The sequence below is a fragment of the Muscardinus avellanarius genome, assembly GCF_963383645.1.
Source record: "Muscardinus avellanarius genome assembly, chromosome: 7".
Lineage (NCBI taxonomy): Eukaryota > Metazoa > Chordata > Mammalia > Rodentia > Gliridae > Muscardinus > Muscardinus avellanarius.
In genome coordinates this window covers 61,204,086-61,230,775 of record NC_137793.1, presented here as the reverse complement: position 1 = coordinate 61,230,775, position 26,690 = coordinate 61,204,086, and positions in this window count along the sequence as shown.

Genomic DNA, 26,690 nt, shown 5'->3' with positions numbered 1-26,690 from the left:
TTGGGCCAGCTTCAGCTACTTGGACCCTCTGCAACTTAGAGAGACCCTGTTTCAAAAAAAAAAAAAAATGGAATGGAAGCTGGGTGTGGTGGCGCACACTTGTAATCCCAGCATTCAGGAGGCTGAGACTAGAGGATCACGGTCCATGGATGGCCTTAGCTACTTAGTAAGGCCCTCTGAAACTCAGTGACACCCGGTTTCAAAATAAACAATAAAAATATAGGGCATGGGTGTAGCTCAGAGGTCAGATTCCCCTGGGTTCCATCCCCAGACCTGCAAAAAAAAAAAAAAATGGACTGGAGGTATAACTTGGAGATAGAATGCCCCTGGGTTTCATTCCCAGTAACACATAAAATACTTATTAATTATTTTAATATATATTAATTATCTTAAATGGTTGAGGTTTTTCCCTTAAACAGTCTAAGCTGGGCTGGGTCTCTTGTACTTTTTTCCAAGGGGCATATGATGAATTCTCTCAGTCAACTTTATATCCAATATCCTATATAAACTAAGTCTATAAAGCATATATCATCCAATAAGCCCTCATCCAATCCCCATCCCATTCCCTCCCCCTCCCTCAATCCCATGCTTAATTGATGATTATCTTTGATATAATTGTTTATGCACCTCATGAGTTTTAAAGATATTCCATCCTCCCCCATCACCTCCCCTCTGATTAGTCACCTTAATTGCTTTTCAATAGGGCCCTTTCTACTACTCGACTTCCTCCTGTACCCCCTTTCCTCCTAGTTCTTGCTAATTAGGAGAAGCATCTGGATTTTATTTTCTGTGCTATTTCTCTGTGCATGCCACATTACAAGTTCCAATCCCACTCTTGACAGCCCAGTAGTGACCTGGCCACCCGGAGGACTCTGATCCCAACCTCGCTGGCTCCAGCACCGGCCATGCCTCATGGGAGGCCCCGATCCTGGCCTCGCTGGCCCCCATACCGAACTAACCCCTCGGCTGGCTCCTCTCCTGGCCTCAGAGGCCCCAGCACTGGCCATACCTCAAGGCAGGCTCCAATCCTAGTCTTGCTGGCCCCGGCACCAGCCTAACCCCTCGGCAGGCTCCTATCCAGGCCTCGAAGGCCCCAGCACCAGCCTTGCCTCACAGCAGGCTCCGATCCCAGCCTCACTGGCCCCAGGACCGGCCTAACCCCTGGGCAGGCCTAACGCATCAGCTAGCTCCAATCCTGACCTCAGAGGCCCCAGCACTGGCCTTGCCTCATGGCAGGCTCCAATCCCAGTCTCGCTGACCTCGGCACCAGCCTAACCCCTCGGCAGGCTCCTGTTCTGGCCTCAGAGGCCCCAGCATCAGCCTTGCATCACTGTAGGCTCTGATCCTGGCCTTGTTGGCCCCGGCCCTGGCCTAACCCCTTGGCAGGCTCCAATCCCAGCCTTGGAGGCCCCAGGACCAGCCTTGTCTCACGGCAGGCTCTGATCCCGGCCTCACTGACCCCAGGACCAGCCTAACCCCTGGGCAGGCTCCAATCCCAGCCTCAGAGGCCTCAGTAGCGGCCTTGCCTCACAGCAGGCTCTGATCCCAGCCTTGCTGGCCCCGGCACCAGCCTTACCCCTCGGCAGGCTCCAATCCAAGCACCCTCTTCACTCAGCAGGTTGTCCCATGTTCCCAAGGGTACATGGTGGTAGTATTCTGCCTCTGAGGTAATTTCTTCAAAAGTTCCAGGTATATTACGTCAGATCTCTGCCTCCCCTGAGTACTTGCCACTGCCAATGTGACTGCCTCCACCATTTCAAATCTTTCCCAAGCTCTTTTCCCATACCACATAATGTCCAGTGTTCCTAAGCATGCACGACAGTAGCATTCGACCTTTGGTGTAATTTCTTCAGAGGATCAGGGTGGGTTGGATCAGATGTCTGCCTCTCCCAAATCCAAGTCTCCACCGCCATCTCGGCCACTGCTGCTGCCACCGCCTTCCTCCTAGGTCTCTGCTAGACTCTCTCCTTACAGGTGATGTCCAGGATTCTTAATGATGTCGAGAAGCAGCAGTCCTCCTTCGCGGGGAATTTTTCCAAAAGTTCCAGTTCAGATGGACATGTTTTGTCTGCATCTCTAATATTCTAGCTGCCACCAGGGCCATCTTAACCCCTCTCGAATATTTTTCTTTTTTCGTTTCCCTTTAATAATAATAAGAGAGTATGTGTGGTTTGGGGAGGATGTGGGATCAGGCACTCGGTAGCGATGAAAATTTTTTATTTTCTTTCCAGGTGGGAGGGGGTCTCCTAAGGGTGCCCTGCCCACGCTGCCCACCTGCCTGGAGTTGGGGCCTTGCAGCCTGGACCTCTGGGCCCTTCCAGGTGTGTGTGGGGGGGAGGTCGCCTAATGATGCCCAGCCCGCGCCCACCCACCCACCAGGGGTTGGGGCCATGCAGCCCGGACCTCCGGGGCCTTCCAGGTTGGGGGGGTCGCCTAAGGGTGCCCCACCCATGCCCCTTATTCTTTATTTTGAAACAGGGTCTCACTGAGTTGCAAACCTCACTCAGTAGCTGACCCTGTCCACGAACTCAGATCCTCCTGTCTCAGCCCCCCAAATGCTGGGATTACAAGCATGGGCCACCATGTCCGGCTCCTCTGTTTTGTTTGTTGTTGTTGTTGTTTTTCTGAAGTTGATGTTTTGATTTACTATATGGTAGGACACAATAGTTTTGTTTTGTTTTGTTCTTCAAAATAAAGAGTAAGGATAGCTTTCTGTAGAAGCTCATTTTCTTTTTCTCCTTGATCTGTGTTAGGATTCTCTTATTAGACTGTAATTTGTCTGCATTGAAATTAATATACAAACCACTCAACCGCTTGATACTCAGACCAGGGTCTGTGCTGCTACTAGTAAGCTCAGAAGTCAGACTGCGTTATTTAGTATGCCATCTTCATCACTAACTCATCGTCCATCTTTTTTTTTTTTTTTTTTGCCACTGTCTTGACACTGCTTCACTGTTTCCGTTCTCTTCTCCCTTCCTTTTCTTCCTCACTGGCAGCTTCACTTGCCTTTTCTTCCTCATCCAAGTTAAAATTTTTGTCAGCATTCAATCCAGGAGTTTTGTCAATAACAAGCAAGGTAGAATCACAGGACAGATTTCCCACACCTCCATTTAATGACTCCTTTTGGCCACTGTTTTCAACAAAACACTGAATGTCTTCTTCATTATCAGTGTTTTCAGATGCTGGCTTTCATCACTTCCAAGAATGATTAAAACAGAATCATCTAGCCAGTGGTGGCGCACACTTGTAATCCCTGCGCTTGGGAGGTGGAGAGAGGAGGGTCGCGCAGGTTCGAAGCCAGCCTCGCTGGCTTAAGAGACCCTGTTTCCAAATAAAAATATAAAAAATAGGTGTCTGGGAGTGTAGCCCGGAGGTAGAAGGGTTTTCAGGAACCACAGTACCACCAAAAAAAAAAAAAAAAAACCACAAACAAAAGCAAAAATCATCTATATCCTGAGAAGTGTCGAGCTCAGACTTGCACAGTTTTGCATCACAGCCCAGATCTATAAGCCTCTTGCTGTTGTTTGCACTGTCACCCGCGCTGACACTCATCGCCACCACCAGTAAGGCTGAGTTTTGTCAAGTCTGTTTTTATGGTGTTCTTTCTCTCTGTACTCCATCTGTTCAGTTCCACAACTGCAAATGACTGAGCAAATGATTTCATTACAGCCTCACCATTCAGATTTAAGTGTTCTGATGTGTTGTTGTTATTTTGTGGGGTTGAACGTTTTTGAGAAACTAACTGCTGAAGCCCAGTGTCCTGAAGTTCAAAAAGGCTCTTCAACTGAGAACTTTTCTCAATTTTTTTCCTTCATCTATTATTCTGTTGTCTTTTTTATCCAAATTAGCCTGTTTTTCCTTTCTTTTTGCACCATTAGTTTTTTTGAATTTCTATGGAAGGAATCATCATCAGAGTTATTATAAATTTAATTAATATGGAAAATTGGCTAGTTACCTGAGAAGGTGATTTCGTTGGTAACTGAGAGGTGCATCTGATATCTTCTTAATTCAGGGATGTATCCACGATTTGCTTTTCATTTGCTGTTACAATGTTACTATCTTTCATTTCTGTTTGTGCTTGTAATTTACTCAGTATATTCCTGGTTGTTCTAGTTGCAATTTCAGAGAATGAGACTCAGCATCAGATACAATTTCTGCATCTGATTCCTGGCTTGAATATGTTAGAAATTTAGCTTTATTCCTTTTTGGTTCTTGTTATTTCTGTGGAAGGCACAATTCTAGAGCTATCAAAACACTAGATTCTGCTTCAGAGACAACTTCTTCAATATGAGACTCATTGCCAGGCATGGTGGTACACACCTGTAATCCCAGCTTTCGGGAGGCTGAGGATCGTGGTTTGAGAACAGCCTCAGCTACTTAGTGAAGTCCTTTGCAACTCAATGAGACCCTGTTTCAAAATAAAGAATTAAAAAAAATAGGGCTGGGTGTTGCTCAGAGTAGAATAACCCTGGGTTCCATCCCCAGTACTGAAAAAAAAAAAAAAAAAGAAAGAAAGAAAAAAAGAAAGAAAAAAGAAAAAGAAAAGAAAAGAAAAAACTCATTTATTGGAGTTATTGTCTGCTTCTTCCTAAACCAGGATGCTGGGGTGGGTGCAATTATGATCTGCCTTCTCCCCATCATTCTTAGAATGGGCTCTTGGACCTCAGACACAGAAGAACAAACTAACTGTGCTTCAGAGGCCTCTCCATCAGCACGTGGCTCAGTCATCCCTGCCGGCAAGCCTGTAGTTCTGCTCTTCCTCTTTCTGGTTTTAGAAGCTCAAAGGATTGTACTTTGTTTCCCTGCAGTTTGTGACTCAGCATTATTTTGGTCATTAAATCCAGATTCCTTTCTGCTTTCTGGTCTGGTTGAATCCCTTCAGCAGATCTCTTCTGCTGGGAACTTGCAACCCACATGACTTGGACCAGACCTGGGACCATGAAGACCTGGTGACCATCATCATCTTGGCTCCTGGTACCCACCACAGATTCCCTCTGCTATACTGCCATGCAATGCCTTGAGCTACACACCAGCCTTATTTTTATTTTTTATTTGGAAGCAGGGTCTCACAACTTTGCTGATATTACCATTTAACTGGTGTGGGCTCTTTTTCTTATTCAGCTAAAGTTTGTTAAATAGAAAATTTAAAAATAATAGGCAGCTCGGCACAGCTTTAACAAGTCTTTATTACAAAATCAGTGGAAATTGAGAAAAGAAAGAAAAGCAGCATGCTGGCACGCATGCTGGAGAGCCCGAAAATGGAACTCTGGCCCCTTTTCGGAACCCCAACCTTTAAATAGATTTTGTATTGGTGTCTTTTTATCAGCATTACCAAGGCAATGGGCTAGTAACTTATTCTTAGGCAGGTGGTGCCTCTTTGTCTCCGGACAGTGCACTTACTAAGTGCAGGGGTCAAGGATCTACCTGGCCTTTGCCTCTATTGAATTGGGCAGTATTGGTTGCTCATCAACTAGGGTGCTTTGAAGCCTCACACAGAGTTTAACCTTTCCTATAACCAGGTCAGGTCACAGAGGAGAGGAGGTAAACAGAGGCACTGATGGCCTCTATATAGTTTTAGGGCTAAAGGCTTCAATGGACTCTAAGGCTTTCACTATAGGTTAATCATTAGAATGAAGGGCAAAGACAGAGAGGAACTCTGCACTGTAATCGCTGCAGCGCTCTTCCTGCCTGAGTGCCTGCTCAGCACCCAGGCCCTGACTATATTTTACATATTTTAAATTAATACCAAAGCAATTTTCCAATACCAGCACAGCTTTGAGAGCCTTGCTAAGATGTCAAGGCTGGTTTTGGACCTGCACTCTGCCTGTTTCAGCTTCCCAAGTACTGGGATTATAGGCGTGTGCCACCACACCCAACTTCCTCAATTTTTAAAATGTTTTGGCAGTCTATACTCTATGCCTAGGACACAGTGTACACCTGATATTTGTTGTCTGGGTTTAATGTGGGGACGGACAGGATTGACTCCATCTCAGTCTTTGGGTGCTCCCCACACAGCCCTGGCAGGATGCTCGGAGCCCTGAGAAGCAGGATGAGCATGCTGAGCAGGCTGCACACAGGCCACAGAAGAGAAGGGAAGCAGGCTTCTCACTAGGACAAAAGAAATGCCCCGAAACCTTCCTATGAGCTTTACAGAATTAAAAAGTAAAAATTTGCTCAAATCTCTAAAACTGTGTCATTGAAAATATTGAGAAATAATCTAGTCCATTTAGTTTTGCCACATCTGGATATCTCAGCTGGGTTTTACTTAAACTCCCAAAAGTGAGCCCACGGGTGACCTTAGGATCAGCTGAGAAGCACTTGAGGATTTTTTGTTTGTTTGGTTGGTTGGTTTATTTAACATACAATACATGTCCAGAGAGAGGGGAGCAGTGGGGTGGGGGTAAGATTCAGTGGAAAACACACCAAGTGAAGGGTGCATACATAATATATCACTTTGGATTTCACTAAAATGTATAATGACTTAGTGAGATTCTCAGTGACCTAAGGAGACTCTGCATCAAAACAAAAGGTAAAAGGGCTGAGGGTGTGGCTTGGAGGTGGAACGCCCCTGGGTTCACTCTTCAGTACTAATAAATAAATAATTACATACATACATATATACATACATACATAAATGCATAAAAGCTGGGTGTAGTGGCACATGTTTGTAACAAACATGTTATTTTGGAGGCTGAGACAGGAGGATTGCGGTTCAGAAACAGCCTCAGCTACTTTGCAACTCAGTGAGACCCTTTTTCAAAATAAAGAATAAAAATAGGGCTGGGGCTTAGAGGTAGAATGCCCCTGGGTTCCATCCCCAGTACCGCCAAAAAAAAAAAAAAAAGCAATACAGATTCCCAGCATAATCCGCTCACTGATGATTTAGCTGTATCTGATATGGGGCCAAGTCACCCCATTACCTTAAAGCTATAGCGGTGATTGTGATGTGCAAACTGATAGGCCGGGTTCCTCCCTACCCTATGGGATCCCCGCAGCGGGGACAGGAGGTGAGTGGAACCCTGGAAGCCAGAAACGAAGATATCATGAGAATCCAGGTGCCTTGAGTCCAAACATCGTGAGACGGACTTCAGGTCACAAGACTACAAATGTCGCGGGAGAATCGGCATGCCTATAAAACATTGGTAAACCGGGACCACAAGCAACTCCAGACGCAGGGCTCTTCGGTCCCTTCCCCCACAGCCGGCTGACTCCCTGAAGGTGCCAGGCTCTTGATTAAAGCCGTTGTTAATAACCTGATTGGTGCTTGCCTCCTTCATGAACTCCCTAACTCCATTTTCAAACTTTCACAAACAAATTTAGGTTAGGACTGACTCAGGTTATGACATGGCACATAATTGATTTCTAAATAAGTTAGCATATAGACATCTTTAAAAATCAGAATCACATCTTCTCCTCATTGGATCGCCCACTATGTTTAATATGATCCCTTGTTCCCCCAAAGAGTGGAGCCAGTGGTCATTAACTGTAGTCAGAAATTTCTGCTCAATTATATCTTACACAATTCAGTTTTATTCTGGGTAGGACTAAGAAAAATATCTCTATAATACGGGTCTTAACCACTTGTTTGAGAAATGGTGTTATAAAAAAAAAAACCATAATTTAGCCGGGCGTGGTGGCCGCACGCTTGTAATCCCCGCGCTTGGGAGGCGGAGACAGGAGGATCGCTCAGGTTCGAAGCCAGCCGCGCTGGCTTAAAAGACCCTGTTTCTAAATAAAAATGTAAAAATTAGGTGTCTGGGAGTGTATCCCAGAGGTAAAAGGGTTTCCAGGAACCCCAGGACCACCAAAATAAATTAATTAGTTAATAAACAAAATAAAAAATTAAAAACATAATTTTAGCCCACAGCCGAGGGGCACACATGTAATCTCAGTTCTTAGAAAGCCGAGACAGGAGGATCACAGTTTCAAGGCCAGCTTATGCAACTTAATGAGACCCTCACCAACTTAGTGAGACCCTCAGGAATTTAGACTCTGTTTCAAAATTTAAAAGGGCTGGGGGTGTAGCTGGGAATGCCTCTGGGTTCAGTCCCTAGTACAAAAAAAAACCTTACAAGATACACCCCCAACCCTATTTTTTATTCTTTATTTTGAAATGGAGACTCACTAAGTAGTTGAGGCTGGCCTCAAACCTGTGATCCTTCTGTGTCAAGGCCGGGCGTGGTGGCGCACGCTTGTAATCCCCGCGCTTGGGAGGCTGAGACAGGAGGATCACACGGGTTCGAAGCCAGCCTCAGCTACTTAGTGAGGCTCTCAGCAACTTAGTGAGACCCTGTTTCCAAATAAATTATATAAAAGGTCTGGGAGTATAGCCCGGAGGTAGAAAGCCCCTGGGTTCCATCCCCAGTACCACTTAAAAAAAAAAAAAAAAAAAAAGCTACTTCTGTGTCAGCCTCCCAAAGTACTAGGATTACAAACATGTGCTACCATGCCCAGCAAAAAAAATTTTTTTTACTACAAGCATAAAATTTTTTATAGTTAAATATATATGAAATAAATTAGCTAAAAGGATTCATGTTTACACTACCAGTTTCATTTTTATACTATTAAATAATAAATGATTGTGTCTAAGTTAAAATAAGCTTCAATTCATAGCTATAGACCATCTGTATCACTTACTGTTTTTATCATAGCAACATCTTTGAAAAAGGCATTTTATTTTTAAGGTAATATCATATCTACTTTTGGAATTTTTTCCTATAAAGGTTCATAGACTGGAAGAAGAGATGCAGGTGGCTAAATAAAAGATTTCAATGAATATAAATGAGCTAATTGGCCCTACCTTAAAGTGTCTTATGCTATTGGGAAATAAAGTGAGCGTATGCCTCTCTCTCTCTCCCTCTCTCTTCTCTTTATCTCTCTCTCTCTCTCTCTCTCTCTCTCTCTCTCTCTCTCTCTCTCTCTCACACACACACACACACACACACACATACACACACACACACACAATCAATCAATCAATTTGTAGTGTGTGACTCAGATGCTGTGCATGGCTGATTTACTCCACTTCTGCATTTCTGTTCTTTGGAAATATTTTTCTCCCAAACTGACCTAATCACTAATGAATTAAAAAGACATTGATGCATTTGGAAGACAGAAATATAAGATTTCTACCACATGGAACAAATAGGGTTTTTTTTTTTTTTTTTAGATAGCTATCTTATAGCTGGTCATGTGTAGGAAAAATAATCTACTGAAGCAATAGATTATTCCATTAATTTTACTATTTATACCTTTCTGAATGGTAAGGAATGCAGTCATTAGAAAAACTGGGTCAGAAGTCAGACAAATGGGGGAAATGGTTCAAATTTATTTGCAATAGGTGAAAATTATGTGGCATCCACAAAATAGTTCGATTAATAGAACCCCTCTTCCTTTCCTCACATTGCCTCCCAGTTCTTTCAGCCCTGGAGAAGGTTAGACCTAGGGCTCCAGGACAGCGCCAGTTCCTCCCTAGATTCTCCCAGGGGGCTGACTAATTGGAGCTACTCAAGTTTGAAGAGTGCGCTGACTGCCCACACTCGGGCCCAGTGCGCTGCATCCTCATGACGCTCCCAGCACAGAGGGAAATCACACTTAACTTTGTGGCAAAAAATACAGTCTCTAATTACCCTCTCCGGTTCCTGGCTTCACAGATATATGGTTCACAGAGAGTGATTTATGCTCTCTCTGTGTGCACAAGTTAACACATTTGCAATGTGGAAATTAAAATAGTACCTACATCATAGGATTTTATGAAGGTTAAACAGTGCATGTAAAACTACACAGCAAAATCTATTATACATATATATTTATTTAATGTATATTTGTGTGCCTCTAAAAATATAAACTATAAATATAAATATAATATAAAACAAATACAAATGTAAATGTATATTTTTCAGCCTCTTTTCACTTAGGCATTCATGCCTACATTGTTTTTATCTTGCAAACATAACATACAAAAACTTCTCTGAGCCGGGCGTGGTGGCGCATGCTTGTAATCCCCGCGCTTGGGAGGTGGAGACAGGAGGATGGCGCAGGTTCGAAGCCAGCTGTGATGGCGTAAGAGACCCTGTTTCCAAATAAAAATATAAAAAATATAGGCCTGGGAGTGTAGCCCGAAGGTAGAAGGGCTTCCAGGAACCCCAGTACCCCCCAAAAAAAAAAGACTTCTCTAACATTCCTCCCTCCTTAATCTCCCTCCTGTGCTGCCCTTTGCTGAATGAACGCATCTAACCGAACCAGAGAAAGAACAGCAAACCCCCATCCTAGCACCTGTCAAGCTTTATATCCAGCTCAGTTCCTCCGACATTTCCTCCATTGCTTGCAATAACAAAAAGAAAAATAAAAACATCTTGGGTAATTGAGAGTATGCTTTCCATCACCAGGTAGAATTCTGAGACTGTAGGTCACTGGGGAAGCAGCTTCAGACAGGTTTTCAGAAAACAAAAACAAACCCACATTGATCTCTGCCTGGAGTGGTTGCTAGGACGGATGTAGCCAAGCTCCATTCTAAGCAAAGGAGCCACGCAAGGCTCCCGGGACTGATAAAGATACCAAGACTACAGGAACATTGTAATGTGAGTTTTACCATGTTATGATTCTTGTGCAACAAAGTAAATTAGATGTTATTTTTGGTGGTACTGGGGACTGAACCTGGGGGCATTCTACCTGAGCTACACCCCCAGCTTTTTTTTTTTTTTTTTTTTTTTGCTAAACTGCTCAGGCTGACCTTAAACATGCAATCCTCTGGTCTTAACCTCCTAAGTACTGGGATTACAGGCATGAGTCACCATGCCTGGCTGAATTGGTATTTTAATTATGACTATGCTTTGGCAGTACTAATTTCATTTGGGCTTTCTCTTGTCACACAAGCTGTAACTGTTCCAGGTGGCTGGCCAACGCTCACCCCTGGCACCTAGTTGACCAATAGCCATGCTGACAACGGTGTGCCTATATGCAGATGATGTGAACCTTGCTCTCCAAAAGGTGGACACTTGGAAGCTGAGATAAAGCACTTCTAGGACTGTAACGCCGGTGCCTTAGGCTGGCTTTTGACACACATCCTGAGACTCCACTCTTTGCAAGCGTGCCCTCTGAGAAAACATGGGAGAGGCCCCACCGGAGTGAATGAACCTTCAACTCTGTTCCTGGTGACTTTACAGCAAGCCAAACCCAGCCAGCAACACCCCACAGGGACCGTCTCCCAGATCGCTGGGCTGTTTCCTCTGTAGACATGTGTCTGGTTCTTACAAGCGTTCTGTGCTCAGGTTATTTTATTCGCTGTTGCTGTAGTTTCATATAATCCTTTTACTCGTTTTCATGTATTCTGTTTTGCTGTGTCTTGCAACAAACTGATTCCTTTGGAAACCCCTTTGCCTCACGTGGCTTGTCATTTGATTAGATGATAAAAGGACCTGTCTCCCTTGGAGGACGCACAGCCTTGTTAGGGCATTGTCACCACGTATTGGAGAACCAGGCTACTAGTGCGACAGAAACAGAACTAGAGGTGGGGGTGGGGGAGGCGTAGGCCTATGCCTAGCCAAGCCGTAGAAAGACAAAAGTTACCCAGGAATCAAAGACACTTCAAAATAAACATCAAATTCAAAGTGTTCACTAATAGGATATCTATAGTTTGCTTTAAAATAATGATTGGAGGGTCCACAGAGTATAGATGGAACAACACTGGCTCTTTAACTCCAAACTGTATAATATAAAAAGATTTTTTCTTAAAAATTTGGAACATTTCATTCTGAATGTAGATTATTGGTAATGACTAGAAATTGAAAGTGATATCATAAAGAGTACTGGCTAATATTGTTAACTAAGAAGGAAACTTTCCATCCCATAACTCAAAAAATTTCCTCTTAATTTACATCTAAATAAGAGTAGAGGAAGCCAGGCATGGTGGCTCAGGCCTATAATCCCAGTAATTGGGAAGCTGAGACCAGAGGCTCACAAGTTTGAGCCTAGCCTCAGCAACTAACAAGACTCTTTTTCAAAATGAAAAAAACAGCTGGAGGTATAGCTTGCACATAGAATGCCCTGGGTTCAATCCTAGGTAAAAAACAAAACAAAAGAAATCCATCTACCCCCACCACCAAAGGAAAAAAACAAATAAGGTGGATTCTATTTTTTCTTATAGTTACTTTTATTCTCCCCTGTCAGTTTTAGCCAAATCATTTTCCAGAAATCACTAATGAAATTTGAATGAAGTGGGGGTACAACCTAACATACCTATTAAGAAGGGACCCTAAGAAAAATGCATTAGGATAGAAATATTAGGGAGAAGAGGAGAAGAAAAAACAAATAAGTTCACAAATTAGTAGTACTTTTTTCTTTCTTTCTTTTTTCCTGGGAGGATCAGATCCATTTTTCTAGAAATAGAAAAAGAGAGTGGTGGCATACTCTGTACTTGGGAGGCTGAGACAGGAAGTTGACAGGTTCAAGGCCAATTTAGTAAGGTCCTCAGCAATTTCATAAGACCCTGTTTCAAAATAAAAAATAAAAAGATTAGGGGTGTAACTCAGAGGTAAAATTCCTTTGAGTTCAGTCCCCCATATAAGAGAGAGAGAGAGAGAGAGAGAGAGAGAGAGAGAGAGAGAGAGAGAGAGAGAGGGAAGCTGCTGTTAGGATAATTTATTTTAACTTTTCTACTTTATTTATTTATTTATTTATTTATTTATTTATTTATTTATTGCAGGCCTGGGGATGGAACCCAGGGGCATTCGACCTCTGAGCTATACCCTCTGCCCTATTTTTTTTTTTTTATTCGTTATTTTGAAACAGAGTCTCACTAAGTTGCAGAGGGCCTCACTAAGTAGCTGAGGCTGTCTGTGAACTTCGATCCTCCAGTCTCAGCCTCCCAAATTCTGGGCTTACAAACATGCACCACCACACCTGGCTCCACTTTATTCTTTCTAGTATGAAAAGGTAAAGAAAGAATGGAACAGTCCTTAGCCTTCTGTCTTCTATTCATATTCTCTCAGGACAAAATAAAGAAGATGATAACATCGTGATGTTGTTACTGCTGTTGTTTGTTTTTCTGTAAAGTAACACTAGTGATAGCACTGGTATCAGCATTTCAGGATGGAAAAAATAAATAAAATCAGGTCTTTGTCATTTTAAGTGATCAAGCCCGACTACTTAAAAGTATAAATCAGCCAGGCGTGGTGGGGCACACCTGTAATCCCCGCTCTTGGAAGGCTGAGACAGGAGGAATGCACAGATTCGAAGCCAGCCTCAGCTACGTAGTGAGGCCCTCAGCAACTTAGTAAGTTTCTAAATAAAGTGTAAAATAGGTCTGGGAGTATAGCCCAGAGGTAGAAAAAAGCCCCTGGGTTCCACCCCTCATTCCACATAAATAAAAATAAATAAATAAATAAATAAATAAATAACCTGCTGTGGCTGCCCCAGCGCTGAGGCTGCCCTTGTGCTTCTTCTGCGGTCAGGTCTCTCACCAAAGCTGTCAAAGTCAAACATCATTGGCCCTTCTCACAGCTCTCCGTCCCAACTGTCACATGGTGGATTCTGCTCTACTAGAAAATGTTCTTGCTCTGGGTAAAGCTTGAGTCCTAGTATTACTATCCTCATTCTCAACTCTGGCTACCAACAATGGCTTAAGGAGGCTAAAGAAAGGGCAATGAATACAGCTTTTGTTTTGGGTGCTGGGACTGAACCATGAGCCTAGAACATGCTAAATATGCACTCTATATCAGAGCTCCACCCCCCAGACACATTTTTTTTAATTTTGCCCAAACAACCCAAATTCCTGCCAATAGGAGTTGATTAACTTAATTATGCTAAGATCATATACTGTCATTATAAAGTCACTAAAAATATATCTTCCATTTACATGGGCCAACACCAAAAGTCAAGATGGTTTGATCAAGAAATAAGGATGAGTTTGAACAATGTTCATTGTATGAGCCCACTTACTAAAGGAAAACCACATCACCACTAAGCAACCACCTCCTACCTTGCCATCCAGCTGGATATCTCTATACCTGTGTGAACTTGAATAAAGAGAGGTCTGGAGAATTTATTGGCTTGCCTAACAGAAATGCTCAGATGTAAAAAATAGACATGTTTGGTATCCAGGATGTTTTTAAAGTATAAAAATAAGTTTGGAAGCAAAATGTGAATTGGAGGCAAAGTACATTTTTGGCCAGGGAGGAGCAGGCTGCCTTCCAATACATGTGCCAGTTCAAGTCAGCCAGCTAAGCCAGGAGGGAGTTCTTGAGGGTGAAGCACACTGCCCAGGCCATTAGAAGGTGACAGACATGTGCAGGAGTGCCCACCCAACAACAGCAGAGGGCTGCCATCTTTGCTAACAGTCTTACTGGGTCAGAGTCCATAAAATCCAGAGACACTCTCATTTCTCCTTCCTTCCCTCCTTTCAAGAATCGATGACAGGTTTTCCATCTCTGGCTGAGGAGAAATAAGAAGGCAGGGGTGACCACTAGAAAAGGGACAGAAGTCCTCACTCTTTATCAGTAGCAGGTTCTAAGGATGCACCCGCCTGACTTGACAGTGTTGATTGCCACTGTAAGGAGAATTTAGCCTGAAAGCTCAAGGAAGCTACCTAAGACACGATTTAACAAATATTAATGACCAAAATATTTATGTTCAGTAGATTTAACTATGAACTAGGTTTTCCAGTTTTCTTTTTTTTTTCTTTCTTTCTTTTTTCTTTCTTTCTTTCTTTTTTTTTTTTTTTTTTTTTTTTTTTTTTTTTTTTGGTGTGTGTGTGTACTGAGGACTGAACCCAGGAGCATTCTACTCTTGAGCTACACCCACAGCCCTTTTTACTTTGTTTTTTGTTTTTAGTTTTTTAAAACAGGGTCTCACAAGGCGGGCATGGTGGCGCATGCTTGTAATCCCCATGCTTGGGAAGCTGAAATCCCCATGCTTGGGAGGCTGAGACAGGAGGATCGCACAGGTTCGAAGCCAGCCTCAGCTACTTAGTGAGGCTCTCAGCAACTTAGTGAGACCCTGTTTCCAAATAAAATATAAAAAAGGTCTGGGAGTATAGCCCGGAGGTAGAAAGCCTCTGGGATCCACCCCCAGTACCACCAAAAAAACCAAAACAAAAAACAAAATCGGGGTCTCACTAGGTTGTTGAGTGCTGAGCTCTGTACCAGCAGTCCGTGCAATGAAATAAATGTTCTTTAGACTTTATTCTGGGTCTCAAAGAGATGAGAGGGGAGAAAGGCAAGAGAACCAAACTCCTCGAGCAAGATTCAGCTCTTCCTTTTATTACAGGTCTACAGCATTAAAGCTGGGGCATGAAACCATGGACTGTCTCTGGTAAGGAGTCGAGCATTGGGTTAGGAATGCTGTAGAAAGTGCATTGTCATCTGACGGCCCCCTCCTTAGAGTGGTCTTCCACCCTCAAGCAAAGCGAGCAAAGGTGTAGTAAAACAAGAAAATTGCTCAGTGAAGGGGCATTGAAGTCACTGTATTCAGTTTCCTCAAGAAAGCAAGCAAGAAGCTACAAATCTTTAAGCCATATATTTTAGACTTAGAACAGTTTTCCACAGTTTAGAGGCCTGCTAAATTGCTGAGGCTGGCCTTTAACCTGTGATCCTCCTATCTCAGCTTCCCAAGTAGGGGATTACGGTATGCACCTCCATACTTGGCTCAGTTTTCTTAATTAGCGTCAAATACTCCATTTTTTTCTTATAAATTTTCTTTCTCTCTCATTAATTTAAAATATACTCAACCTTTATTCTATACCCCTGATGTTTATTCTAAAAGTACTGGTTCTATAAACAACAAAAATAAGTCATACAACTTTGCTTTTTTAGTATATTCTTACTTTGTTTCATAAAAATAGAAGCTGGGCATGGTGGCACACAGCCGTAATTCCAGTACATGGCTGAGACAGAAGGATTGCAGGTTCAAGGACAGCCTTAGCAACTTAGAAAGACTTTCAGCAACCTAGAGAGAACCTGTTTCAAAAATTTAAAAAAAAAATAAGGATTGGGGTTATGGCTTAGAGATAGAATGCCCCTGAGTTCAATCCCTGGTACCACCCTGGTAACACAATAAAATAAATAAATACATAAATGAAATGAAAAGGGCTGGGGGTGTTGTATTTTGGAGTTAGAATTCCTCCTCTGGGTTCAGTCCTCAGTTTTACAACATATAAAATAGACATAGAATTATTTGAATTGTTCATAGGGATGCACAAATAATTTTTTGTCTTACAACCAATATATAAAATGAAAAAAATTGCAAAAAAGAATCATAATCTGGCAGAAAATATAAATAATTTTAAAATTAAAAGATGTCAAACGTTTACTCATGCAGGGGAAATGCAAATCAAAATCATAATAAGATTCCTTTTTTGAGGGAGGAGAGATGCCAAAAACAAAAAAGATTCCTTTTTGCAGCCTAGCAGATTGGAAAAGAACATACTATTTGATAAAAAACAATCGTAGAGACAACATGGCAGGAAGGCCGCTCTTGGGAGAGCAGAAATGCCATACTGGGCTATTTCTACTCGCCGTGCACATTAAAATGTCCTTGCCTTTCATCCACCCATTCCTCTCTAAGTTTGTGATTTCTATCCCCTAAATCATATTCCCACAAAAAAGGTATATTTATGTACCACTTTGAATCTCACTACAAGGTATAATTCCAGTGCATCAATAAAAGTATTAAATAAAAACAAAGGTATACAGAAAATCACTGAATAGGTGCTCTTTGTGCCAATGTCTGAAAGTAGACCAAATATCTGTCAATAGGAAGCTAGACGGCTCAACTGTGGTATGTTTGTTCAGCTATTAAGAAGAAATGGCAGGTGTGGTGGGTGTGCATGCCAGTAATGGCAGTTCTTAGGAGGCTGAGACAGGAGGATCACAGGTTTGGGGACATACTCAGCAATTTAGTGAAGCCCTAAGCAACTTAGTGAGACCCCATTTCAAAATAAAAAATAAAAAGGGATGGGGTGTAGATCAGAAGTAGAATGCCCCTTGGTTCAATCCCTAGTACCAAAAAAAAAAAAAAGGAGGAGAAGGCCCACCTTGTTCTGATTTAAGTGACCTGAAATGAAATGCAAGCCATGTTTTTTTTTAATTTTTATTTTCATATTGGAAATGGCATACATTCAGACTGTGCTTGGGGCCCTCTGCCACCCCCCCACTCACCCTTCACCCCCCTCCCAAAAATGAGTGTCCAGGTTAACCATGCTATATTCATACTTTTACATATATTCAAATGTAGCTCCTCCATTAATCAACCTCAGCCTTCTTCATCTCCTACTGTTCCATTTCAGCTTTGCTGAGGTTTCCCCTCCATTATCTGGACTCCCTCTGGTATTCCTAACACTCCCTAGTTTGGGCATATTAGAGAAATCATATGTCCTTTCTCTTTCTGTGCTTGGCTGATCCACTTAACATAATATTCTCCAGGTCTTTCCATCTTGAGAATGACATGGTTTTGTTCTTCTTTATTTTTGAATAGAATTCCATTGTGTATATTTCCCTAATTTGCAATCCATTCATCTGTTGATGGAGATCTAGGTTGGATCCATATTTGGCTATTACAAATTGTGCTGCTATGAACATGGGTATGCATATGCTACTGTAGTTCTCTGATTTCAACCCCTTTGGAAAGATACCCAGTAGTAGTATAGCCAGATCATATGGTGGATCCATTCCCAGTTTTCTAAGGAAACTCCACACTGATCTCTATAGCAGCTGAACTAGTTTGCACTCCCACCAGCAGTGTAAAAGAGTTCCTGTTTCCCCACATCCTCGCCAGGATTTGTTATTTGATTTCTTCATGCTTGTCACTCTGATTGGGGTTAGATGGAATCTCATTGTAGTTTTGATTTGCATCTCCCTAATGGCTAATGATGTTGAACATCTTTTCATGTATCTATTGGCCATTTGCATCTCTTCTTTTGTGAAGTGTCTATTCAATTCAGTTGCCCATTTCTTGATTGGGTTATTTGTTTTGCTAGTGTAGAGTCTTTTGAGCTCTTGGTATATTCTGGAGTTAGTCCTCTATCAGAATGGTGGCTGGTAAAGATCTTCTCCCATTCTGTAGGCTTTCTCTTTAGGTTCTTGATGGTTTCCTTTGATGAGCAGAAACTTTTTAGTTTGATGCTATCCCACTTGTTAATTCTTAATTTAATTTCCTGCACTTTGGAGGTCTTGTTGAGAAAGTTACTGCCTGTGCCTATATATTGGAGTGTCGAGCCTATGCCCTCCTCTAATAACTTCAGAGTCTCTGATCTAATTTCCAAGTCTTTGATCCATCTCGAGTTGATTCCTGTGCATGGTGAGAGGTAAGGATGTAGTTCCATCTTTCTGCATATGGGTAATCAGTTCTCCCAGCACCATTTGTTGAAAAAGCTGTCTTTTCTCCACCATATGAGTTTGGTCCATTTGTCAGATTAATTGACTATAGGTGTGTGGGTTTGTTTCTGTATCTTCTATTCTGTTTCATTCGTCTGTATGCCTGTTGTTGTGCCAATATCATGCTGTTTTTACTATAATTGCACCATAGTATAATTTAAAGCCAGGGATTGTGATGCCTCCTGCATGGTTCTTATTGCTGAGAATTGCTTTGGCTACTCTGGGTCTTTTCTTTCCCCATATAAAATTCATGACTTATTTTACTAGGTCTATGAAGAATGTCATTGGTATTTTGATAGAAATTGCATTGAATCTGTATATCACTTTTGGCAGAATGGCCATTTTTATATTTATTCTGCCTATCCATGAGCATGGGAGATCTTTCCATCTTCCAAGGTCTTCTTCACTTTCTTTCTTTTTTTTTTTTTCCAGGTCTGGGAATGAAACCAAGGGGCATTTGATCTCTGAGCTATAGCCCCTGCACTATTTTTTATTCTTTATTTTGAAACCGGGTCTTACTTAGTTGCAGAGGGCCTCACTAAGTAGCTGAGGCTGTCTGTGAACCGTGATTCTCAGGTCTCAGCCTCCCAATACTTTATTTCTTTAATGCTTTATATTTTTCAATGTAGAGGTCTTTTATATCTTTGGTTAGGTTTATTCCTAGGTATTTTATTGGTTTTGAGGTTATAGTGAATGGAATTGTTTTATTTCTTTCATTGTGGATTCATTGTTGGCATATAGAAAAGTAACTGATTTTTTTAGATTGATTTTGTATCCTGCAACTTTGCTGAATTGGTTAATCAGCTCCAGAAGTCTTTTGGTTGAGTTCTTTGGATCTTCTAGATAAAGGAACATGTCATCTGCAAATAAGAATAGTTTTAATTATTCTCTTCCTATTTGAATTTCTTTGATTTCCTTCTCTTTTTTTATTGCTGTGGCAAGAGTCTCAAGGACTATATTGAAAGGGAGTGGTGATAGTGGGCATCCTTGTCTTATTCCTGATATTAGAGGAAATTCTTACAGTTTTTCCCCATTCAGTATGGTGTTGGCTTTGGATTTATTATATATTGCCTTAATGATGTTGAAATACATTCCTTCTATTCCAATTTTCTGCAGTGTTTTTTTTTTTAACATGAATGTGTGTTGGATTTTGTCAAATGCTTTTTCAGCACCTATTGATATGATCCTGTGGGGTTTTTTTTCTTAGTTCTATTTATGTGGTGAATAACATGTATTGATTTGTGTATGTTGAACCAGCCTTGCTTTTCTGGGATGAAAACAACTTGGCTGCGGTGTACAGTTCTCTTGATATGGTTTTAAATGCATATAGCTAGAATTTTGTTTATAATTTTTGCATCTATGTTCATTAAGGATATTGGTCTGTAATTTTCCTTTCTTGTGGTTGCAAGCCATGTTTAATTTTATTTCTTTGTTTTTATTTTATTTATTTATTTATTTATTTATTTATTTATTTATTTATTTTGCGGGTCTTGGAATGGAACCCAGGGGCATTCGACCTCTGAGCTACACCCCCGTCCTATTTTTATTCTTTATTTTGAAACAGGGTCTCATTAAGTTGCAGAGGGCCTCACTAAGTAGCTGAGGCTGTCCACAAACCACGATCCTCCGGTCTCAGCCTCCCGAATACTGGGATTACAATGTGTGCCACCATGTCTGGCTCTTTATTTGTTTTTAAATATATTTTATTTGTTTTAAATATACTTTTATTGATATGTTATAGTCACATCACAGTGTAAGTCATGTTGATAGTGACATACATTCACACAGCACTTGATGTCCCCCTATTTCTTCATTTTTTGTTTTTCAGGTGATGGGGAAAAAAATGGGGCTGGAACCCAGGGGCATTCTACCTCCGAGCTACACCCCCAGCCCTATTTTTATTCTTTTCTTTGAAACAGGGTCTCACTGAGTTACAAAGAGCCTCACTAAATAGGTGAAGCTGACTGCAAACCAGGATCCTCCTGTCTCAGCCTCCCAAATGCTGGGATTACAAGCGTGTGTTACCACGCCTGGCTCACTTCATTGTTGATACTGGGAGTTGAATCCAGGGGCATTTTACCTCCATGTTACAACCCCAGCCCTTTTTATTTTGAAACTGGTGCCCAATAAGTTGCTGATGCTGGCTTTGAACCTGAGATCCTCCTGTCTCAGCCTCCCAAATACTTGGATTAAGGAATGTGCCAGCACATCCAGCACAAACCATGTTCATGGTGGTGCTGTTTTGAAGCAAGATGTAGAATTTGAATGCCATGCTACCATTTCTACAAAACAAAACAAAACAAACTATTTATGCAAATCAATGGCAAGACCTGGCAATAACAGTTCCCTCCGGATGATTAAATCTAGAGACCAGAGTATAAGGTTGGAAGGGCCAAACCGCATGCTTCCCAGAAAAAAAAGAAAAAAAAAACCTCTTGTTGTATTTTCATTTTCTACCCTGCATACATATTACTTATAATAATAACAGCTTGAAGTAAAACTTTTATAAGCTTTATGAGATGTTTTATGTTTTTTTTTGCTGGGTTTTTTTGTTTTGGGTTTTTTTTTTTTTTTTTTTTTTGGTGGTACTGGGATTCCTGGAAACCCTTCTACCTCTGGGCTATACTCCCAGACCTATATATATAATTTGGAAACAGGGTCTCTTAAGCCAGCGAGGCTGGCTTCGAACCAGCACGATCCTCCTGTCTCCGCCTCCCAAGCTCGGAGATTACAATCGTGTGCCACCATGCCCGGCCTTATGGTATCTTTAGTACCTGTAATGTATTCCTCCTGATGTACGCACTCCATTTTCATAGGTACTAAATTAAAAGAGGCAGAAAATGTATTAATTTGAAACTATAATTTGTCATGTTTACAATATAATTTAGTTGACTTTTTAAAAAATGTGCCTTATATGCAAACAAAAATCTTTCATAGACTTCTTGCAGTCGATGTAAAGCGAAGTGTTTCATAGCATGAGCTCTCACATTTGATGTGACGCGGCTGCCCTACTTGTGGAAGGACACCCAGAGACCAAATTCCCTGCTGGCAGACACACCTTTGTAATAAGAATAGTACCTTACTTTTTATAGTAGTTGTCATGTGGGCTATTTGATCTTCTTTCCCCCCAGACCTAAATATAAGAAGCCATCTATCTATGAGGAACTGTTTTTATCTGTCCCTTTGTGTTTTCATAGATGAATTATACTCTTGCTCATTGGCCTGACCTACCTTCCTCCCTCCCTTTCTTCCTTCCCTCTTTCCCTTCCTCAGTCCCTTTCTTTGTAGATTTATCTGACTTTGTTATTGTTTGGTACTTGGATGGAACCCAGGGACATTCTACTTCTGAGCCTCCAGCCCTCACCCCTTTTTTTTCCAAACAGGATCTTGCTAAATTGGGGAGGGTCTCATTAAGTTGCTGAGACTGGCCTCAAATCTGCAATCCTCCTGTCTAGTCTTCCAAGTACCGGGATTCCAGGCCTGCACCACTATGCTTGAGATTTATCTGCTTTTGTGTGATGAATGTGATCTTACAAATGTTAATAGAATTCAGAGAAGAATCTCATCCAGTGACTGCTCAGCTCAGCCCAGTCTTTCACAATGGTCTTTTCCTGTAAATCTCATCAGAATTAAAGCATCTGGTATTTTTTCATTTCAAAAACTGTTTCCACCCTGTGACCTATGAAGGAACCCTACAAAACACAGGAGGCAGGCTAACCTGCCACGTGGCCTTTCAAGAGCTAAGAAGGGGATAAGAAAGAGAAAGTCAGCACTGCTGGGTCCTGATAGCCGTTTCTTACTTATTAGTGCTCAGTGTAGATTTCAAGCAGAAGTAGGATCTTTTTTATTTCTATTTTAATTTCTTCTTTCTTCTAAGTTAACAATTTTAAGCTGTTTTATTTGTATCTTTTGTTTTTACTTTTTCTCCATTAATAAACAAATTTGAACTGAGCACGGTGGTGCACAGCTATAATCTCAAGTACTTGGGTAGCTGAGACAGGAGAATCACAAGTTCAAGGCCAGTAGCTTAGCGAGGCCCTCTGCAACTTAGTAAGAACCTGTTTCAAAATAAAAAATAAAATAGAGTTGGAATGTATCTCAGTTAGAACATCCCCTAGGTTCGATCCCTAGTATCACAAAATGCATAACAACTTTGAATTCTCTTTATATATAATAACTTCTTGCTTTTAAAAATAGCCTTTTTCTGCCCAGGCTTCTATATCAGTTCTACTCATGTAATATAAGTTGAGGTTATTTATTTTCTACACAGCTTCTTCTAGCCAGTTTTCTCCGGCTCCAGGAGGAAAGATGAGGTTTTGGAAGGCACAGAGTTTCTTTCAGGCAAGTGTTGGCCCCTAGTGGATCAAAAGTGAAAATACACCTTAACAACGAAAGTGGACCGAGAGCAGAAGAAAACAAAAGGAAAACACCATCCACTTGGCCAGGCAGCACCCGTGCATTGAATGAAAACACAACTGAATCTTAACAGAACTGGCTTCTTGATAAAGCTGCCATGGGGATAACATAAACTGAAAGTCAAATGACAAGCTGGGAAAAATAAAGATGACATATAAACAGGGAACATTGTAGATCTACAAAGAGCTTTCATAAATCAACAAACAGTAATACATTTCCAGTTTCCCATGTGTAAGATCAACTTACAAAATCATAGTGTATAGCACATATCACACCAGCAATAACCTTGTAGAAAAATGTTAAAAGGAGATACAATTTATAGGAATGAAGCAATATAGTATCTGAGAATTGACCTATTCACGATATATAAGGCTCAGACCTATTTTTATATTTTTATTTTGAAACAGGGTCTCTTAAACCAGCGAGGCTGGCTTCGAACCAGCAAGATCCTCCTGTCTCCGCCTCCCAAGCGCGGGGATTACAAGCGTGCGCCACCATGCCGGGCGTATATAGGACTTCTAAGTGAAGCATTTTAAATGCTAATAAGGGACCTAGATAATTACATAAGTAAATACTTTTAAATGGGTTGATTTAACTTTACAAAGATGTCAAACTTCTCCAAGTTAAACTAAATTTACCTAAATTCAATGCAATACCATTTAAACTTCTCGTTTTCTCTCAGAGAAACTAAACATATGTATTCTAAAATTTACCTGCAATAATAAATGTCCATAGATAGATGAGTTGACCATCAAAAAGAAGAGTAAAGAAAAAGAACCTGTTCTGTCAGATACTAAAACATAGAACAAAATCATAGTAACAAAAGAGTATAATCTGGGCGTGGTGGCGCAAGTTTGTAATCCCAGCATTTGAGAGGCTGAGACCGGAGGATCGCGGTTTGTGGACAGCCTCCGCTACTTAGTGAGGCCCTCTGCAACTTAGTGAGGCCAGGTTTCAAAATAAGGAATAAAAAATAGGACAGGGAGTGTAGCTCAGAGGTCGAATGCCCCTGGGTTCCATCCCCAGACCCGCAAAAAAAAAAAAAAAAAAAAAAGTATGAATAGTAAAGAATAACTAGACCAATGGAATGGATAGTTTAGAAAAAGATGCATGTATTTATGAAAAATTATATACAAAAAGTAACATCACAACTGTTTTTTTTTTTTTTTTAAACAGTGTTATAGAACTGCGTGTTTGGCCCATGCTTGTAATCCCAGCATTCGGAGGCTGAGAAAGGAGGATCGCGATTCGCGGCCAGCCTCAACTACTTAGTGAGGCCCTCTGCAACTCAGTGAGATCCTGTTTCAAAGAAAGACTAGCCGGGCGTGGTGGCGCACGCTTGTTAATTCCCGCGCTCGGGAGGAGACAGGAGGATCGCGCAGGTTGGAAGCATGGCTCTCTGGCTTAAGAGGCCTTGTTTCCAAATAAAAATATAAAATAGGTCTGGGAGTGTAGCCCAGAGGTAGAAGGGTTCCATCCCCAGTACCACCAAAAAAAAAATAAATAAATAAATAAATAAAAATAAAGAATAAAAATAGGGCTAGGGGTAGCTCAGAGGTAGAATGTACCTGATTTTCATCCCCAGTACCGAAAATATATATATATATATATATATATATATATATATATATATATACATATATATATATATATATATATATATATATATATATATATATATATATAGTTATAGAGCCAGGGTGGTGGCACACACTAGTAATCCCAGCATTCAGGAGACTAAGATAGGAAGATGACGGTTCCCCGGTAGCCTCAGCTACTTAGTGAGGTCCTTGACAACTCAGTGAGACCATGTTTCAAAACAAAGAATAAAAATAGGGCTGGGAGTGTAGCTTGGAGGTAGAATGCCCCTGGGTTCCATCCCCAGTATGGGGAAAAAATAATTTATAAAATTATTTATATATAGCAATATATATATTATATATAATATATGTATATATATTATATAAATAATTTTTTTGCGAGTCTGGGGATGGAACCCAGGGGCATTCGACCTCCGAGCTACAGCCTCTGCCCTATTTTTTATTCTTTATTTTGAAACAGGGTCTCACTAAGCTGCGAAGGGCCTCACTAAGTAGCTGAGGCTGTCCGGGAACCACGATCCTCTGGTCTCAGCCTCCCAAATGCTGGGATTTCAAACGTGTACCACCACACCTGGCAAAAAAAATAATTTTGAATTCCCGAATAACACCAAATAATAAAGGTAAACTTCACATATACAAAACACCTAACTGGAAAAGGGAAAGAAAACTACAAGAAATAATAAAAGATCACTAGCAAGAGCAGGTGTGATGGCACACGCCTTCAATCCCTGTATTTGAGAGCCTGAGATAGGAGGATCACAGGTTTGAGGACAGCCTCAGCAACTAGTGAGACACCATCAACCCAGTGAGACAAAATTAAAATAAGATAGGGCTTGGGGTGTAGCTCAGAGGTAGCATGCCTCTAGGTTCAATCCCCAAACAAACATAAACCCCATATAGCAACACACTAGCGATCTAGAATGAGAAAGACTTCTTAATAAAATTTCAAAAGCACAAATCATAAGAGAAGAATTTGTAAATGTATTTGCATCCCAATTAAAGATTTCTTTGTGTGTGTTCGTGTGTGTGTGTGTGTGTGTATGTGTGTTGAACCCAGGGGCATTTTACCTTCAAGCTACATCCCCAGCCCTATTTTTTATTCTTAATTTTGAAACAGGGTCTCACTGAGTTGCAAAGGGCCTCACTAAGTAGCTGAGGCTGGCCGCAAATAGCTATCTTCCTGTCTCAGCCTCCTGAATGCCAGGATTACAAGTGTGTGCCACCATGCCTGGCTTAAATTTCTTTGTGGGTCTGAGGATAGAATCCAGGACATTCTACCTCCAAGATACACCCCCCGCCCTATTTTTTTATTCTTTTTTTTTTTTTTTTTTTTTTAGTGGTACTAGGGTTCCTGGAAGCCCTTCTACCTCTGGGCTATGTTCCCAGACCTATTTTATACTTTTTTTATTTGGAAACAGGGTCTCTTAAACCAGCGCGGCTGGCTTCAAACCTGCGTGATCTTCCTGTCTCTGCCTCCCAAACTCGGGGATTACAAGCGTGGGCCACGACCGGCTAGATGATTCTGTTTTAATCATTCTTGGAAGTGATTACAAACATGGGCCACCACGCCCGGTGCCTGGCTTAAATTTAAATAATCTATGTGTCTAAAAGTTAACAATACTGAGCAGAGAAAATATTTGAGGCTTGGGAATCTACAAAGCAAGCAAACTTCCCTTTCTATGAGGACGTCCATCATATAAAATTAGGGGTGCACTATAAGAAGGGACAGAGCGCTGGGCGTGGTGGCGCTCCTCTGTAATCCCAGTATTTGGGAGGCTGATACAGAAGGATTGCAGGGTCGATGACAGCCTCAGCAATTTAGTGAGACCCTCAGTAATTTAGTGAGACTCTGTTTTAAAAAATAAAAATTAAAAAGGGTAAAAAAAAGCAGGGGATGTAGCTCAGAGGTGGAGTGCCTCTGGTTCAATTCCAGTACCACACACTAAAAAAAAAAAAAAAAAAAAAAAAGTGTGGTGACACACAACTGTAATCCCGGTACTTGGGAGACTGAGACAGGAGGATCACAGGTTTGAGGACAGCTTCAGCAAGTAGTGAGACACTGTTTCAAAATTTAAAAAACAATAAAAATATGGTTGGGTTGTAACCTGTAGGTAAAATGCCTGAGTCCCATCCCTAGTACCATAAAAAGGGGTGGGGGAAACACATGGGGAAGACGGCCATCAAGCCTCCAGAATTCCAGAGGCATTCCTTATTTTCACTGAAACACCTCTATAAAGACCCTTCCTCCAAATAAGTCACCTTCTAAAAGACTAGGGTTTGGGATTTTCATATATTTTTTGGAGGG